A 19,089-nucleotide genomic window follows, 5' to 3' on the forward strand; every position below is an offset into this window, starting at 1 on the left:
TTTGTTGCGCTGTGTGCATTACTGGACAAGCTTCTACGGCCTTTGTTACTCAGGAGGTTGCGCCAGATGATTGCAGTAGACCCTTCTGGCCTTAGGTTATTAATCGATAAAGTTGGTCAGCCAGTGGGGACGTGTCAACATCCTGTCACTAGTTGTGCCAGTGGTGCTGCTGGAGCTCGTGTCTCAGAATGGTTGCTTCATTTTGCTAGACATGGGTGTAATGCTGACCGAGCCCGCTCTTCGGTGGGCAGGATTGAACCTGGGAGCTCTGGAGCTTAGTGCGAGAGCCTCTACAGCACGAGCTAAAACCTGTTAACTAAGGCTGTAGAGCAAACTCATTTTATCTCTCTCTCTAAGTGATCTCGGTGCCACTAGATGGGCCAGAACACCACACCCAGGAGGTGTGTGGGTTACTTAGGCATATAGAAAACATTAGTTCCCATTCTTCTCTAGAAGGCAGAGACTTTGCTCTGAGATACATTGTGGGATTTTTATTTATTAATTTTTAATTACCTGAACTAACAATTTAGAAGTTATTTGTGGTAATAAGTTCCATAAAAATTGGTTGTTGTAAGTATTTGATACTTTTATTGCCAGCATAATAAACCAGACCTAGGACGAAATAAACCAAATATATTACCTTACACAGGCTATTTTATTCAGACCGTAAAAAAGAACAAGTTATCATGATTGAAAACATTAGAGTCATTTTATTTTTACTTCTCTAAGTACCACTGCATTTTCTACTACATTTGACAAAACAAGAACAATGATACAAAGGTGTTGTTAGAGGAATGTAATTATAATCAAGTTTAAATTAGCAGGGATCCAACGCCCTGTTCCAGTGAAATAAGAGTTTCTGTTAATAGAGATGCAAGTCCTGTGAAACTGACATTTTTCATCTGTTCATTTTAAGGTGATGAGAAATTACTTCCCTTTGAAAGATTCTCTCTGTTAAGTAATGAAGTCTTGCAGTATTCTTGGTGTGCAGCACTATATATTTTAGATAGATTTAAAGACAAGAAGGGATCATTAGAGCAGCTAGTCTGACCTTCTATCTACCACAGGCCATGGAATTTCACTCAGTGAGTACTCTGTAGCTTGTGCTGGCTAAACTATATCTTCCAAAAACAGAGTCTTAATTAGAAGACCTGAAGGCATGGTGAAACTGCCATTTCTCTTCGCAGGTACAGTGGTTAGTCAACCTTTATTTAATTATAATTTAATAAATTGTGCCTAATTTCTAATTTGAATTTATCATGCCTGTCTCCAGTGGACTTAAAAGAGGACAGAATAGATTGAACAAAATTGCACAGATTAAAAGAGTTTCATTGCATGCATGAAGCAAGTACAGCCAACAAACTGTTTGCCTGTTGGAGGAAAAGAGTGTCTGAATCCCAGGCTTGTTCCAATGCATAGTGAAATCAGTTGGATATTTCCTTTGGAACTGACTCAGGGAAGGGCAGATTCAAGGCCCTAATTCTGCAAAGATCTACCTATGCTTGACTTTATGCACAATGAGGCTGCTCTGAGAAGTTAATGGGACCATTCAGCATCTATAGCAAAGCGTGTGTCCAAGCCTTTGTAGAATTGGGAACTAGTTAGTTTGGTTTAGGTAAGCAGCCAGAAAATTTAGGAGCCAGAGTCCATTCTCAGCTAAGTGAGGTAAGTCCGAAGCAATACAGTTCCTTTTAAGTGCTGTGAAAAAATGTCTAGTGTGCGAGGGGGAGAACTGGTCAAAAAGTGACTTAGTTACCAAAACATGGCATGTTTTAAAATCAATCCATTTTAAAACCTCTTCCAAGAAATTGAATTCTTAGAAGATGCCCTGCAGAAATGTATCACTTCACCCTTTAATATCAGAAATTTCCTACAATTTTAAGTTGTAAAATCAAAAGTGTTCTTAGGTTTTGTTTTTAAATGAAAATATCTGTATTATCATGGAACTAAGCAACCCCATTGAAACGGGCAAAGGGAAAAGAAAGACCCACACATACTGAAAGTGGTAAGTTTTCATTGTAATAATGGAGAAATCAAAACATAAGAGTCCATTTTCAAAAAGGTTCTAAAAATTAAAAAAATCATTCAAACCAGTAAGTTTTGAACAGCTCTAGCTAAGTATGTCATGGTACACTAATAGAAAGGCGTATTCTCATTCCCAAGGACCTTTGAGCAAGTTCTAGTCGTGGCAAAAGAACAAAACAATGCAGTTACAATGAGATCATGCAGTTATTGAGTTTGAACCCATGTGCATCTTGATTGTTCCAGTAAATACATAGTTGATTTATGGGTAATTGATGTATTCAAAGAGACTTTAGGAGAGGTTTGGAAGAAGCAAGAATGCTGGCTATGCAAACAGGACAGAGTTTGTTTCAAACATAAACAAGATAGAGATGGGAGTGTGAAAAGGAAGTGATGGAAACTTCACTGGAGTTATTCCAGATTTACACTGGTGTAACTGAGCAGAATGTGGCCCCTTGAATCTGCAGAACTGCACTGGACATTTTATAAGCAGCAGCTTTCAAGATTCCCAATAAGCTTTGGGCAAAAAATAAAGCACTGGGCCATTCTTATAGGATGGACCAAGTCTTGTTCACCTTACTCATGTGAGTTGACGTGCTTAAGGTAGTTATGGGTGCAGGCCCATTCTTCACTTCTGGATAAAACCCAGATGAGCAGAGCCAAATGCAAGAATGGACAGTGAAAAGTGTAACAGAACCTGGATTTATGCAGGAAATAGCCCAGCTTGATTGTCATGCACATTGTGTAAAGAGTTGTCACTTTGGATGGGCTATCACCAGCAGGAGAGTGAATTTGTGTGGGGGGGTGGAGGGTGAGAAAACCTGGATTTGTGCTGGAAATCACTTTAGATAAGCTATTACCAGCAGGACAGTGGGGTGGGAATAGGTATTGTTTCATATTCTCTGTGTATATATAAAGCCTGCTGCAGTTTCCACGATATGCATCTGAGGAAGTGAGCTGTAGCTCACGAAAGCTTATGCTCTAATAAATTGGTTAGTCTCTAAGGTGCCACAAGTCCTCCTTTTCTTTTTGCGAATACAGACTAACACGGCTGCTACTCTGAAACCTGTAAACTATTAAGAACACTTTTTCTCTTTTTGAGAGAGAAAGAGAGAGTGAGAGACTCAGATTTGCAGGTAGGTTATTTTCTCAGCAATGGTTCACTCATCTCTAAATCCTTCCTAGTGTACATAAGCTTTTCTCAGCATTCCCAGAGCAAGGCAGCTCTCATAAAGGATTGAGCGTACACGGAGAAATACTAGAGGCTAGGAGGATATAAGCAATGGATCTGCATTTAGGGCTGTCTTACTAAATCATTGTTTTGTCTATTTGAGTGGAAAGGGAAACAAAATTGAAGTGGAAAGGTTTGGATTAAGGCATCACAAGGGTCAGTGTAACGACAGCCATGACCTAGAGGGAAGAACTAAGCAAAGAACTAAATCAGAGGGTAAGAATTGAACCTCACTATCCCAGCAATTAGTCCCCTGAAACATTTCCATCCCATTACATTTCTATGAGGCAAAGGCACTTGTGGTTGGTGCAGCAGAGGGTAAGCCCAAGGACAGCAGTTTCAATGAATGCCAAAACCGTAATCACTGCTGAATCTTCTCTTTCTGCTCTTCTGAATGCTCTCCAAGACCAGGAGTCAGACTCACAGCTAGCCCTCCAGGGCTTTGTATTTGCTACCAAAGTATTCCTCTTGCTTCAAGCAATCCACGGCCACCAGCCCCTGAGCTGTCGTTTCACCCACCTCGACTGCACCATTAGTAGAAGCTCACCAAGGTCAATGGAATAAATTCTGCATCCACAAACAGCATCACATAGTTCTGGGTCAGCCTCAGGCTGCTGGGATATTTGAGAAGAGGCACAGAATGCTTAGATTGGAGTACGTATACTTGCTCACTCAAGGGAGATGTCATGGTTTAATAGCAGGGCAGGATACAACATGATGGTATATAATCCGTGGCATCTGTCGCAGTAATTTAGACAGTGCTAACCCCCCCCAGCCCCCATTACTCATGCCATAAATTAGAAACTGGCAAAGTTCAAAAGGTTTGGGATGCAGATTGACTCAATGAACATTTCAGCCCTCCCTAACCCTTACAGTAACCCAGGACTGCACCCTAGATGCGCCCTCTAAGAACCAGTGGGTAGGGAGTTGAGTTTAGGTACAGGTAGGTCTAGTCAGATACAGGGACTATGATACACCCTTTAACCAGGTGCAATAAATCACATGCCTCCCTCTCATTTGTGATCTCCAGAGCTTTTTTGCCTTTTTTTTTTGCCTTTAAGATATAGTGCCCTGTTGAGGTGTTGCAAATGCCCTACCTTTTACTAGGGAGTCCATGTACACATCTCATTCACCAGATACTTGGCGGGGGAGAGGGAAGGATGCCAGAAATGTAGCCGCTCTTTTTTTTAAAGTACAGCATTTATACCCACTTATATCCAATTTTCCCATAAATTCTCTGTAATTGGTGTACCCAGATTGTACACTCTTTTTCTCCTCACAGGGAATTCCAAAGTCTTTCTAGAGATACACTCCTAGCCTATGCCCAAACTCGTGGCACATCTGCACTACAAATTTAAGTCGACTTAGGTTACGTCAACGTAGAGCCACGGCTATTATTAAACCACTTGTGCATGTCCACACTACTCTCCTTGTGTCAGTGGAGCATGTCCACATTAGCAGCTCTTACATCGACACAGAGATCCATCCCTGTGGGTAGCTATCCCACTATACAACTAGCCACCGACTGCCAAAGGGTGTTCTCGGAAGGGTTTGCAATGCCTCATGCGGGCAGGCTCAGTGTTCCATGATGTAGCTTTCTCCGTCCCTTCATTTCATGGGCTTCTGAGGATGTTTTACACTGCTTTTCAACAGCTGCGGTAAGCTGCCCCCACTCCCCGTCCCTGCCGTCATCTCTGTCAGAAAGCGTGGATCCTTCACTGCTCTCCAATATTGTGATGAGTGCTATGAACACAATGCGCCTGATCCCTGCAGTATTTCTTGATCTGCGACTGAGGATGATGACATCGTGGTGTCTGCCCTGCTGTGTGCCAGAAACAATTCAAGATTGCTGTTGGCATTTGGAGCAGCTGCACATGGTGGACCATCGACTCTGGGCTTGAGAAACAAGCCCTGAGTAGTGGGATTGCATTGTTATGCAGGTCTGGGATGACAAGCAGTGGCTGAAGAACTTTTGAACATCCAAAGCCACCTTCCTGGAACTGTAAGCGGAGCTCGACCCAGGCCTCTGGTGCAGGGACACCAAAATGAGAGCAGTGCTAACGGTGGAGAGTGAGTTGCAAGCGCTGTGTGGAAGCTGGCGACATGACACTGCAACTGATCAGTCGCAAATCAGTTTGGAATGGGGAAATCCACCACGGGGGTTGCAGTAATGCAAGCGTGCAAGGCCATTAATCGCCTCCCGCTACAAAGGACTGTGACTCTGGGCAATGTGTGTGAAACAGTGGATGGTTTTGCAGCAATGGGATTTTTAACTGCAGTGGAGCAATCGATGGCACATGTATCCCCATTTTGGCCCCAGACCACCTTGCGGCAGTGTACATCAACAGAAAGGGCTACTTTTCTATGGTTTGGCAAGTGCTAGTGGATCACTGGGGTCATTTCGCTGACATCAATGTGGGCTAGTCAGGGAAGATGCATGACGCACACATCTTTAGGAACACAGGCCTGTACAGAGAGTTGTAAGCAGGGACTTTCTTTTCAGACTAGAGGATGTCAATAGTGATCCTGTGAGACCCAACCTACCCCTTGCTCCTGAAGCCTCGTATGAGCCACCTTGACAGCTGCTAGGAGCACTTCAACAGGCTGAGCCGGTGCAGAATGACTGCTGAATGTGCCTTTGGCCAACTAAAAGGCCCCTGGAGCTGTCTCCTGAGCAGGTTCAACCTCAGCAAGGAAAATATCCCCATGGTTATAGCTGCCTGCTATGCCCTTCATAATAGATATGAATCAAAGGGAGAGAAGTTTCCCTAGGGGTGGAGCAGCTGTCCGATGCTTTTGAGCAGCCAGATAGCAGGGCTGTAAGCAGGGCTCAACTGGTAGCTATTCACATCAGGCAGGCTTTGAAGGAGCATTTTAACAGTGGGCCACAGTAATGTGTGCTGCTGTAATGTGTTTAGCAATTCATTCCCTCCCCCACCTCCCATGGTTGTAATGACTAGTGTGTGTGTGTACTAACACTGCAAATGCATCTATTGGTATGGTCTCTGACTGTTAGCTGTAGTCATCCTATGGTAGACAATAGTAAAGATTCATTCACTTTCCAAAAGTTCAGTTTTATTCCTCACCTCTCCAAACATATTTATTTATTGGTAACCTAAACTTCATATGTACAGGGAAGTGTAATGAGGCTCTCAGAGCTGGGTATATGTCCAGCTGCTATTCTGCTCATCCCATGGGGTGGAGTGCCCATGGTACTGCTGAAGTCCCAGAGGAAAGGAGGAATGTGCGTGGGGAGGTGCAGGAAGGCAGATCTGTATGGGCTGCAGGGGGAGTTGTGCATGAATGTGTTCAACCTGAAGTTCAATCAGATAGCGCTGCTCAGGGAGCAAACAGACATATGTTATCATCTGTTCCTGTTCTGATTCCTATCCTGACTATCTCTCTTGCAGTTTCTCCCTAACTTCCTCCCTCTATGTTCTCTGATCACACTCCCAAGCGCCAGATGACTGCAGCACCTCCTTGAACGTATCTGCTTTACTCCTCCAATTTTTGCCCCTTATCTGAGAGAAGCACTCCCCCAGTGTGCGGGAGACCATCAAGGGCACATCTGCAGCTGCTAAGGAAACAGTAGACAGAGGTGTTATTGTCAGAGCACTTACATCCTTGATCTAAACAAGAAAAAAGCATATTTAAAAAAACAACAACAACAACAAGGAGTCCGGTGGCACCTTAAAGACTAACAGATTTATTTGGGGATAAGCTTTCGTGGGTAAAAAACCCTGCTTCTTCAGTTGTATCTGATTAAGTGGTTTTTAACCCATGAAAGCTTATGCCCAAATAAATCTGTTAGTCTTTAAGGTGCCACTGGACTCCTTGTTGTTTTTGTGGATACAGACTGACACGGCTACCCCTGTGATACTAAGTCTATCTTTCTCCCTTTCCCTTGGCACTCACACAGTGTGGTGGTAGCCACAGCCGTGGTGAATAGGGTACGGGGGGTGTCATAAAAATAAAGGGAAGGGTAAACCCCTTTGAAATCCCTCCTGGCCAGGGGAAAGCTCCTCTCACCTGTAAAGGGTTAAGAAGCTAAAGGTAACCTCGCTGGCACCTGACCAAAATGACCAATGAGGAGACCAGATACTTTCAAAAGCTGGGAGGAGGGAGAGAAACAAAGGGTTTGTGTGTCTGTCTGTAGTCCTCTTGGCCGGGGACAGAACAGGAATGGAGTCTTAGAACTTTTAGTAAGTAATCTAGCTAGGTATGTGTTAGATTATGATTTCTTTAAATGGCTGAGAAAAGAATTGTGCTGAATAGAATAACTATTTCTGTCTGTGTATCTTTTTTGTAACTTAAGGTTTTGCCTAGAGGGGTTCTCTATGTTTTTGAATCTAATTACCCTGTAAGATATATACCATCCTGATTTTACAGGGGGGATTTCTTTATTTCTATTTACTTCTATTTTTTATTAAAAGTCTTCTTGTAAAACACTGAATGCTTTTTCATTGTTCTCAGATCCAAGGGTTTGGGTCTGTGGTCACCTATGCAAATTGGTGAGGCTTTTTATCCAACATTTCCCAGGAAAGGGGGAGTGCAAGTGTTGGGAGGATTGTTCATTGTTCTTAAGATCCAAGGGTCTGGGTCTGTAGTCACCTAGGCAAATTGGTGAGGCTTTTTACCAAACCTTGTCCAGGAAGTGGGGTGCAAGGTTTTGGGAAGTATTTTGGGGGGAAGGACGCGTCCAAACAGCTCTTCCCCAGTAACCAGTATTAGTTTGGTGGTGGTAGCGGCCATTCCAAGGATAACGGGGGTAATATTTTGTACCTTGGGGAAGTTTTAACCTAAGCTGGTAAGGATAAGCTTAGGAGGTTTTTCATGCAGGTCCCCACATCTGTACCCTAGAGTTCAGAGTGGGGGAGGAACCGTGACATGGTGGCACAGTGGTGGGATTAACCTGAAATCATTTTGAGATCCAGTTGAGATTTTTTGAACTAGAAATACAGATTTTAAAAAGGAATTTTTAGGAAGTCCAGAAAGCAGCTTTGAAACTGAAAGCAGCTTGGTTTCTCTCTGCTTTGTGGCCAAGCAGAGACAAAAGGGGATTATCTTGTGAATTGCAGGTTTTCTTTGCCTAGAGGCAGGGTACTTAACTCCTGCAGGGAAATTCACAGTCTTCCAACCCAGAGGTTTTTTTTTTTTTCTTTTCTTCCTAAAAGTAAATAGGGGGTGTGTGCTCTACCCATTTGCCTGGAGACAAAAGTGGCAGGGTTTTTTTTAGGATTTTGATTTTTTTTTTTTGTTTTACAAGGAGCACAGGTTTGAAAAGAAATTTTTTTTTTCTTTGGGCTGGGTAAGCAGGTTTCCAAGTAGTTGGAGGTTTTTTGCTTTAATTTGGGCCCAGAGCAGAGACAAGGGAATTGTCTTTTTCTGTAGGCTGACAATCACTATCAGAGAATAGGTATTCTATTCCAGCACAGCAAAATTTTACAGCCAAGTTTTGTTTGTTTATTTCTAAACCTCGGGTGTAAAGTTAGTTAAAAACAGAGAGGTTAGAATGGCCAAATCCTCAGCTCGACTACAGCTGGAATTAGCCAAATTTCAGGCTGAGGAAAAACAAAGGGAACATGAAAGACAGATAGAACTCATGCGGCTGAAGGAGGAGGAGAAGGAAAAAGAGAGGAAGCATGTGGAGGAGATGGAGAGGATAAAGGCCCGGCAGAATATACCAACAAACCCTAGCAATCCTTCTCCAGGTACCACTTCCCATCCCAGAAAGTTCCCCACCTACAAGGCAGGTGATGATACTGAGGCCTTCTTAGAAAACTTCGAAAGGGCCTGCCTTGGGTACAACATCTCTACTGACCAATACATGGTAGAGCTGAGGCCGCAGCTCAGTGGACCCTTAGCTGAGGTGGCAGCTGAAATGCCTAAAGAACACATGAACAAGTATGAACTGTTTAAATCCAAGGCGAGAGTCAGAATGGGGATAACACCCGAGCAGTCTCGTCGGAGGTTCAGAGCCCTAAGGTGGAAACCAGACATGTCATTTACCCGACATGCCTACCACATTGTAAAACATTGGGATGCCTGGATATCAGGAGCAAGTGTTGAATCTCCAGTAAATTTGCCCTTCCTAATGCAAATGGAACAATTCTTAGAGGGTGTTCCTGAGGAAATAGAAAGATACATCCTAGATGGGAAACCCAAAACTGTAATTGAGGCAGGAGAGATTGGAGCCAGATGGGTGGAGGTGGCAGAGAAGAAGAAAACTGGTCGCAGTTGGAGCGGAGACCAGAAGGGACCACCCCAGACCACACCCTATTACCGGGGGCCGCCCAAAGCCCCACCTACCTCCCAAAGAACCCTCCAGACCCCTTATCGTCCCACCACCCCGTTCTCCAGCAACCCTCCTCGCCCCAGTGACCCGTCAGCTGGACGATGTTTTAAGTGTAACGAGCTGGGGCATGTAAAGGCCAACTGCCCCAAGAACCCCAACAGATTACAGTTCATTGCACCGGAATCCCACCAGAGGTCCACAGGCCCAGATACCTCCCAGATACCCTTGGAGCGGAGGGAAACTGTGAGTGTGGGTGGGAAGAAGGTCACCGCGTGGAGGGACACCGGAGCACAAGTGTCAGCTATCCATGCTTCCTTAGTGGACCCCAATTTAATCAACCCAGAGATCCAAGTGACGATTCAACCCTTCAAGTCCAACTCTTTCAATTTGCCTACAGCCAAGTTGCCTGTCCAGTACAAGGGCTGGTCAGGAATGTGGACTTTTGCAGTCTATGATGATTATCCCATCCCCATGCTGTTGGGGGAAGACTTGGCCAATCATGTGAAGCAGGCCAAGAGGGTGGGAATGGTCACCCGCAACCAGGCTAAACAAGCCGTGAGGCCTAGCTCCGTTCCGGAAACTTCTATCAGGACCCAGTCAGAGGTGATGGACCTGGACCCCAGGCCAATGTCTGCAACAGCAGTAGTGGATCCAGTCCCAGAGACCCAGACGGAACCAGTCCCAGAACCGGAACCAGCCGAACAACCAACACCAGACCCCGTGTCAGCACTGAATCCAGTACTTGCAACCTCAACACCAGAGGGCCCCAGCGAACCTGAACTGGCAGCAGCCGATAACCCTACACAAGAGGCTCAGCCGGAGCCTGAATCCCAACATAGTGCACCAGCGGAGAGCGGTTCACAGTCAACAGAAACAGCTCCATCCCCTATATCGCTTCCAGAGGGACCAAGCCTAGGTCCACAATCCCATGAGGAACTGATGTCTCCAGCATCAAGGGAACAGTTCCAGACCGAACAGGAAGCAGATGAAAGCCTCCAGAGAGCTTGGACGGCGGCACGGAGCAACCCACCGCCTCTCAGCTCTTCTAATCGATCCAGAGAATTAAAGGTTTGTCAGTTTACAGCCCAGGGAGGAGACGACGCTGAGTGGCCTGAAGGTGTCTACTACGAAGGGAAATGTGCTGGTGGTGTGGAAGAGGTGAACCTCTCCATGACCCTTGGGCGTATGCAGCGACAGCAGATCCAGGAGCTGTGCACTAGCTACGCGCCAACGTTCTCAGCCACCCCAGGACTGACTGAACGGGCATACCACTCCATTGACACAGGTAATGCTCACCCAATTAGGGTCCAACCTTACCGGGTGTCTCCTCAAGCTAAAACTGCTATAGAACGGGAGATCCAGGATATGTTACAGATGGGTGTAATCCGCCCCTCTGAAAGTGCATGGGCATCTCCAGTGGTTCTAGTTCCCAAACCAGATGGGGAAATACGTTTTTGCGTGGACTACCGTAAGCTAAATGCTGTAACTCGCCCAGACAACTATCCCATGCCACGCACAGATGAACTATTAGAGAAACTGGGAAGGGCCCAGTTCATCTCTACCTTGGACTTAACCAAGGGGTACTGGCAGGTACCGCTAGATGAATCTGCCAAGGAAAGGTCAGCCTTCATCACACATCTCGGGCTGTATGAATTTAATGTACTCCCTTTCGGGCTGCGAAATGCACCCGCCACTTTCCAAAGACTTGTAGATGGTCTCCTAGCGGGATTAGGAGAATATGCAGTCGCCTACCTTGACGATGTGGCCATATTTTCGGATTCCTGGGCAGACCACCTGGAACATCTACAAAAAGTCCTTGAGCGCATAAGGGAGGCAGGACTAACTGTTAAGGCTAAGAAGTGTCAAATAGGCCTAAACAGAGTGACTTACCTTGGACACCAGGTGGGTCAAGGAACTATCAGCCCCCTACAGGCCAAAGTGGATGCTATCCAAAAGTGGCCTGTCCCAAAGTCAAAGAAACAGGTTCAATCCTTCTTAGGCTTGGCCGGTTATTACAGACTATTTGTACCGCACTACAGCCAAATCGCTGCCCCACTGACAGACCTAACCAAAAAGAAACAGCCAAATGCTGTTCAGTGGACCGGAAAGTGTCAGAAGGCCTTTAACAAGCTTAAAGCGACACTCATGTCTGACCCTGTACTAAGGGCCCCAGACTTTGACAAACCGTTCCTAGTAACCACAGATGCATCCGAGCGTGGTGTGGGAGCAGTTTTAATGCAGAAAGGACCTGATCAAGAATTCCACCCTGTAGTGTTTCTCAGCAAAAAACTGTCTGAGAGGGAAAGCAACTGGTCAGTCACTGAAAAAGAATGTTATGCCATTGTCTACGCTCTGGAAAAGCTACGCCCATATGTTTGGGGACGGCGTTTCCACCTGCAAACCGACCATGCTGCACTAAAGTGGCTTCACACCGTCAAAGAAACTAACAGAAAACTTCTTCGGTGGAGTTTAGCTCTCCAAGATTTTGATTTCGACATCCAACACATCTCAGGAGCTTCTAACAAAGTGGCTGATGCACTCTCCCGTGAAAGTTTCCCAGAATCAACTGGTTAAAATCGTCCATGAGATGTGGAAAATATTGTTAGTCTTTATGTACTTGGTAGTATATTTAGAGATGCATGTGTCTTATTAACTCTGTTTTCCTAGAGCTCCAGGAAGAAATCCCAGCCAGTGTTTCACCCTAGCTGAGATTTGGGGGGCGTGTCATAAAAATAAAGGGAAGGGTAAACCCCTTTGAAATCCCTCCTGGCCAGGGGAAAGCTCCTCTCACCTGTAAAGGGTTAAGAAGCTAAAGGTAACCTCGCTGGCACCTGACCAAAATGACCAATGAGGAGACAAGATACTTTCAAAAGCTGGGAGGAGGGAGAGAAACAAAGGGTTTGTGTGTCTGTCTGTAGTCCTCTTGGCCGGGGACAGAACAGGAATGGAGTCTTAGAACTTTTAGTAAGTAATCTAGCTAGGTATGTGTTAGATTATGATTTCTTTAAATGGCTGAGAAAAGAATTGTGCTGAATAGAATAACTATTTCTGTCTGTGTATCTTTTTTGTAACTTAAGGTTTTGCCTAGAGGGGTTCTCTATGTTTTTGAATCTAATTACCCTGTAAGATATATACCATCCTGATTTTACAGGGGGGATTTCTTTATTTCTATTTACTTCTATTTTTTATTAAAAGTCTTCTTGTAAAACACTGAATGCTTTTTCATTGTTCTCAGATCCAAGGGTTTGGGTCTGTGGTCACCTATGCAAATTGGTGAGGCTTTTTATCCAACATTTCCCAGGAAAGGGGGAGTGCAAGTGTTGGGAGGATTGTTCATTGTTCTTAAGATCCAAGGGTCTGGGTCTGTAGTCACCTAGGCAAATTGGTGAGGCTTTTTACCAAACCTTGTCCAGGAAGTGGGGTGCAAGGTTTTGGGAAGTATTTTGGGGGGAAGGACGCGTCCAAACAGCTCTTCCCCAGTAACCAGTATTAGTTTGGTGGTGGTAGCGGCCATTCCAAGGATAACGGGGGTAATATTTTGTACCTTGGGGAAGTTTTAACCTAAGCTGGTAAGGATAAGCTTAGGAGGTTTTTCATGCAGGTCCCCACATCTGTACCCTAGAGTTCAGAGTGGGGGAGGAACCGTGACAGGGGGTGGGGGTGGGGAGTAGCCATGGACTACCAGTACCAGTGCCTAGGGCCACTATAATGAATACTGACACTGTTTGCCGCAGGTGGGGTGATTGCAGCTGATCTCACTCCTGATGTTAACAGAGCTACTCCCACTTCCAGCATAGGTAGTCTCCTGGCATCAGTGGTCTCTTCTCTACCATCCTTGGCCATCAAGAGGGAGTTCACAGGGGCCCCGGCACAGTTAGCCTGGGGCTCCAGAAGCTTCCTGGCAGGAGCCTAGAACAGACATCTGATGTCCTCCACTGTCAGCCCAGACCAAGCTGAGCTGAACTGAGCTGCTTCCTTTTATAATCTGTCGTCAGTTAGAGACTGCCCAGCAAGGGCAAGGGGGCATGGCCTCTTTACCCCACAGGGTGTATTAAACCCTAGCTGGGTCAGTGCAGGGTTGATTCATGCCATCACATTCCCCCAAAGGGCTGGTGCACGCCGTTCACTCTCTTGAGGTTCACCTTGAGTGTTGGACACCCTGGTGTGATAATCTGAACCCTCATTTGAGCACTAGCTGTAAGCAAAAAAAAAAAAAAAAGAAGAAGAAAGAAAAGAAAGGTTGCCAGCATATCTCAAATTTAAGAAAAGTTGTTGTTTTTTTCCCTATGGGCTGTATCTCAGGACCCTGTTAGTTAAATGACCCCAAATTTGGATCACTAATGGAACCCCATACTACCATGACACACACTGCATTTCATAGCAATCCAAATAATGACATAGATTTTAGAGTGCTTAGAAGAGTCAAGCTTTAAATAGAAACTTGGTCTCCAGCTTAACTATTTCAGGGCTGTACTCATTTGTGCTACTCAAGCTGTTGTGACGGGCAGTATGTTTTCCCTGACTTTGAAGACTTACTTTAATTGTGGATTTTTTTTTCTTTTACACTTCTTTTGGGGAAGGATTTAGGTTATGAGAGTGCAGGCCTGACAACAAAGGCTAACTATAATGCAGATGTCTTGCAAGCTTTCCATATAGCTGTATCAGTTCAAGCTGGATGCATTTATTTTTTGGCTGAAATTCCAGGTGAATACTTGATTTGCCAAGTTTTGCTTAACCAAAACAATTGGTGAATTTAGTCACCAAAGCAGAGTGCAAGGTTTACTATTATACCCTCTAACCCAGGGGCTAGTGTGCTCAGTGACGGTATGGGACACCTCAGTTCAAATCCCCACCCTGGAGCGGGGACTTCAACACAGATCTCCCCTGTCCCGGGTGAGTGTTCTGATTATCAGCTGAGTGGCTTTTCCAGGGTAGGTCTCTCCTGTTGAATTTATTCCGCTTTGTATAAATAATTAAATAGTGGTTGGAGGAGGGACTTGAGCCACATATCCCCACTCCCAAGTATGTGCCCTAAGTAGGCCTACACAAAAAGAAAAGGAGGACTTGTGGCACTTTAGAGACTAACCAATTTATTTGAGCATAAGCTTTCGTGAGCTACAGCTCACTTCATCGGATGCAGGCCTACACAGTCTTTCTCTGGCTCAATGATTATTCAAGATTTTTTTTTTTCAAAGTAGAACATCTTCAATAGGAGAGTGAGAGAGAGAAAGTACATAGCCTTAGCATAGCCAATACCATAACGGTTGGGGCTTGCATCTAGGTGAGGCAAAAGACCTGATGCTAATCCAGACTAGGAATATAGGTCTTTTTCTACTCCATCCTAGGCAATCTAGCTATTGGGTATAATGGGGACAGCAGAAACTCCTCCTCTGGTGGTTTTGTGAATCTAGCCTTTAGCTTACTTTGGATTTCAGTTCAATCCAAACAGATTTGTTTCTATTTTTCGGAACTGCCAGGGAACAAAAAAAATCAGTTATTCACCCAGCTCTAGTGTCAAGGCACTTCTTCCCAGGCTCGTGATGCCACTTATCCCCTGAGTCTTCAATCTAGGGCCTGCTTTTCCATCAATTGTACCAGACTCTGTTTTGTTTTTTGTGATAGGGTCAAACAATCTGCAAGGGCTTAGTCTGAAACTCTCAAGCACAGTTTGACCTTATCTGGATTGGAACATGGCTCCAGGGGGTAAAAGGCCAGCTAGTGCGTTACTCTCGATCCCAGGGGCTAGTGCACCGCTGAGCCTGACTAGCTATCACTTCTTAAACAGACCATGGTGTTGCGGTTCAGTGATGAGACAGAACACAGCTTTATGCAAGCAAACAGGCTGGTCAGCGGAGATGGGCTGTTCTGCCCCCCCCGCCTTCCACCTTCTCCTTTTATTATATTTCTCCCCCTAAGCATTACACACTGCTACACAAAGGAATGTATGACGTTGATTCATATGCTTAGTTACCATCCTCTATCTACTACAATCCTGGTTCTCAGGCCTTGAGCCCAGGCTAAAGAAACCTCCCACAGTTGCTGTCCAAACAATCAAGTTCTCAGGGTTCATATCTAGCCCTTGTCCTTGGATAGAGCAATGTGTGCATTGCTTCTAGGAAACAGTCAGGGTGTGCCCCGCCTGCTTCCAGGTGGAATAGCTAGACATTAACCCTTCACCATGGCTTTCACACATCATGCTGCTGACCCACCTAAAAAAGGTTATCTGATACAAGCCAAGAGAGCAAGTTAATCCTTTGGACAATGCTTCAAAGGAGATGGCTGCTTGACACAGTTGTATCTTTGTGCATTGTTTTTATGCAATAATTGTTTTTTGTTTTTGTTTTTTCACCAGGGAGTCTGAGTGGAAAAGGAGTGGGTAGGAGCAAGAATTTGCCTAGCTCCAAGAGTGCACTGCTGGGTCATAGTCTGCTCTCTCCTTGAACTCAATAGAATTAATTCCCACTTATGCAAATGTAACCAAAAATGGAATTCAGCCCATAGAATGTAAGAAAAAAACATTGAGAAGGCAAGCATTGACTGATTCACAAAAAGCAGATTTTATGCATCATGTATTATTTAAAGGCCTGGGGGAGTCTGTAGCCTGTAGTGTAAGCCTACAGCCAGCAGAGGGAATTCAAGGCAAGCAGGGGGAAAAAGTTTCCCTGCAGAAGAGAAGAGGTCCAGGAGGGTGTGAAGTCCAACAGGAGAGAAGATAAATTGTAACTTTTGTGGGCAATATTGGTGATTTTGACCTAAACTGTGAACCATGACTGGCATGCTTTGAATGTTTTCAGCAATCTGTAGCCTGCAAGTCCATTTCAGATGGACAGTGATTTTCAACCTTGCTAACAGTGATTGGGCCCAAGGCATATGGACTGCCGCATGACCTGTTATCTCCAACTATTTCCAGAAATGCCATGCGTGCAGCAATTATTTCAATAATGCAGGAAAATTTCTCTCCTTTCCAATATTGGTTCCATCAGCAGCCTCAGGGAAGCGCAATTTGTTGCTGCTTTGAAGAAGCTGTTAGAGCATTGTCAGTTCAGACAAACGTTACATGCTGCCCTGTGTGACCAATTTGTCTCTTGATTACACAACCAGATCTGAAATAAGTTACTGACTGTATCACTACTTACATTCAAGAAGTCTGTTAAGGTAGTTATTGCCATGGATATTGCAGAGAAAGATTATCTGAAATTTAGTATGAACTGAGAAGTAAACCTCTTGATTCAGCAAGACAGAGCATTACAGAAAATAAAGAAATTTCTATGCTGTGCACCAACTAAACGTGATGAAAAGGATTGCTGGGCACAGCAGGTCTTTTGCCAGAAATGTCAGAAGAAAGGACACATCTCTGTGACCTGTTGAATAGTTCAGCAACTATCAACACAGCATAACCATCCATCCACGATGACACCTATGAAGACTGAATCTAAGAAAGGATGGAAGTAGGGAATTCATAATGTGGAAAAAGAAAGCGCTTTAGTGACATTGACCAAGATCTGGCATTAAATATGTTATTAGAAGCTGAAGTAAGAGATGTCATCTGATCAAGGGAGTTCCTACAAGAATGGAACATGATACAGGAGCTGTCATTTCTCTGATTTCGGCATCTATTTATCACCAGATATTGTCACAAGTTCCTTTGAAAGAAGACTCCACAGTTTTGAAGACTTAGTTAGAAAATTTAGTCCCAAAAGGGGTACTCCAGGTGAAAGTTGAGCTAGAGGGGCAATCATTCATTTTAACCTTGTATATGATTGGAGGAAATTATCCACTTTTATTTGGAAGGAGTTGGCTTGAAAAGCTCAAGGTGATCACAAAAGCATCTTGAAACCTTCAAGAAAATACTGGACAGACACTTCAACGTTTTTGGAAAAGAATTTGGACAGATGAGCAACATGTTAGTGAAGCTCACTGTTAAAGTATGACAGCCAGCCAAAGTAGTGCTAGCCCAGAATTATGCCTTATGAGCTGAAGCCCCTGGTGGAAGCTGATTTGGACCATTTAGTGAACACTGGAGTCTTGTCACCAGTTTCACAGAGTGAGTGGGCTATATCCATCATACCAATGATCGGAAAGGATGGCTTCATTTGAATTTTTGGTGATTTCAAAGTGAACGTGAATCCAGCTTTATGTACAGACTAGTTTCCACTACATCATAATGAAGATTTGTTTGCTACTCTTAGTGGAGGAGTGTTTCAATTAATTGGATTTGCTCAGTGCATACATACAAATGGAGATTGATCTGGCATCTCACAAGTATCTCACAATCAACACATAAAAAACCTTATTTTGCTACAAGAGGTTGCCTTTCAGTATTACATCAGTACTGCCCTGTCTCCAGAAAGCCATGGATCAGATCCTGAAGGGACTGAATGAAGTTCAATGCTATTTGGATGACATCCCTGTTACAGGAAAGGATCAGGAGGATCTTTGGAATTTGGATGCTATCTAACATTTAGAAGTTTGTGGACTGAGTACATCAAGACAAATGTGAGTTTTTTAAACCTAGAACTGAATACCTTGGCAATGTAATTGATGCCACAGGCTTAAGGGAATTCCAAGAGAGAGAGTTTTTCTTCAAGCCGCACTGCCAAATAACGTGTCACAGTGGGGCAGAATAATTCTTTGCAAGTTGAGAGTTTGCGGTATTCCACCCACAAGTTTTAGTTATGTTGTATAGAGTTTTTTTTGTTACCCATGTAATGATGATGTGTACATATATTAGGAAGGTATTTTAAAATTGGGTGGAGGAATGTGATGATCTGCTCCTTAAATGTTTGGGTGCTCTGTACTCACTGATTGCAGAGCCTCACTTTTGTTTGCTCCTGTTTGTTGCCAGAACAATAAAGTCACCACCCAGCAGTAGACACAGGGGAAGCTGCTATCTCCTTCACTGTTAGGACTAAATATAACACATCCAATGAAAGGTCCCAAGTCTAGTAGTTAATACAAAAATAAAACAAAACTTGGTAGGGCAAAAGAATGAGCTTGATTCTTCATTATACTACAGCTTGTTAGCCATTTACCACAGTGAAATCTAGGTGTGAAACACTGCCATACTGACCTGGCAACACTTCAAACTCACTGTGTACTGAGGTAAATGACACACAAAGTACTATAGAGAATCTGGCCCAAAGTGTTAAAGATTGTGCATCATTGCATTGATTTTAAATGATCAGCACTGATTAATTCAGATGAGAAAATGAGGAGGAAGGCAACAGTAGGGAAATTATGTACTCCATGATTTCCAGCAGGATGATGACTATCTGGAGGGTGAGTGGGAGGAAGGTGCAAAGGACAATTGACAGAGTGTAATAAACCCTGTAAATATCAACTGTAACACATTTGCAGTGTGAGCTGGATTATATCCAAGGGCAGATGTTCTAAAACCATGGAATTTACAAGTCACAGAATAACACTGACTTCTTAAGTAATAATCAAACACTCATAATTATAATTTTTTGTCTTGATGCAGATGCTGGCATACATTCTGCAGCAGCACAAATTTGCCAGGGACCATGAGATGCCTGATTAC

At 44.2% G+C, this 19,089-nt stretch overlaps 1 long non-coding RNA gene across 1 annotated transcript in view; it reads left to right on the plus strand.

Moving 5' to 3' along the window:
• LOC311519998 overlaps positions 1 to 18,421 on the plus strand; it is a 167,206-nt gene extending 148,785 nt beyond the window's left edge. Inside the window, exon 3 of the long non-coding RNA XR_014711442.1 lies at positions 15,901 to 18,421. This is a non-coding gene — a long non-coding RNA (uncharacterized lncRNA). The remainder of the gene's footprint in view (positions 1 to 15,900) is intronic.
• Positions 18,422 to 19,089: the final 668 nt, after the last annotated feature.

The sequence above is a fragment of the Lepidochelys olivacea genome (genome assembly GCF_965140295.1).
Source record: "Lepidochelys olivacea isolate rLepOli2 genome assembly, chromosome: 4".
In the NCBI taxonomy this organism is placed as follows: Eukaryota; Metazoa; Chordata; order Testudines; family Cheloniidae; genus Lepidochelys; species Lepidochelys olivacea.